Source organism: Dermacentor albipictus, chromosome 10, assembly GCF_038994185.2.
Source record: "Dermacentor albipictus isolate Rhodes 1998 colony chromosome 10, USDA_Dalb.pri_finalv2, whole genome shotgun sequence".
NCBI lineage: Eukaryota > Metazoa > Arthropoda > Arachnida > Ixodida > Ixodidae > Dermacentor > Dermacentor albipictus.
In genome coordinates this window covers 8,539,384-8,540,191 of record NC_091830.1, presented here as the reverse complement: position 1 = coordinate 8,540,191, position 808 = coordinate 8,539,384, and positions in this window count along the sequence as shown.

Below are 808 nucleotides of genomic sequence, written 5' to 3'. Positions count from 1 at the left end.
TGTACCGCTGTGATCAATTCTCGCAGAACAACATCACGACGCTGACGTCGGTGCACATAGAGCGAGTGTCTGCTTTCGTCATGTCGTTTCATCGCCAGAACGCAACATCAGTGTCCCCGAAGAAATCATAACATGTATGCTTTCCTCGTGAGACGCTCGACTTAAATGTCGCCAGAAGAGGGGTTTCGCATTTTCCATCACTGGACAGGCTATCAGGCAACTAGAACTCGGGAATCCATCTTAAGTCCGCACACACGTCGGGCGGGCATCGTTCGGAAAAATAAGGATGACTTCTGCGTGATTGAAGTCGTGGCAATTGTCGTGTGTTTCACGTGTTCTGATTAAATAAATGAAATGTGCGGCAGCAACGTCTCTGACCAGCATAAGGGAATAATCAGCATGCATTTCAAAGTTTAACGATCGTCTTCAGAGATAAACTTTACGGTCACTGCATTCGGTTCGAGCTGGCATGTCAGTTAAGCTGGGGCAGTGGCCTAAACTGAAGCCTTGGCTCTGGACATTTGTCTTTCTCTGTTGTTCTGTCGTTAAGATAATATTGATGTATGAAACATTTTAACGAACTGCCTTGACCGAAACGTCACGTTCTCACAACACGTCAGTACTATACGTAGGTAGCAAAGTTATCGTTAACAAAAACGTGACGTCAACGTAGGTTACACGGGCAAATTACGTGCTTCAATACACGAGCTCTTCCGAAATACGTCAGCGCAGCAGACGTAAGTACTCACAGAGTTTCAGGTGTTTTCAGATACAAGGTTTTCTATACTATGGCAAAATTTTTGGCTGA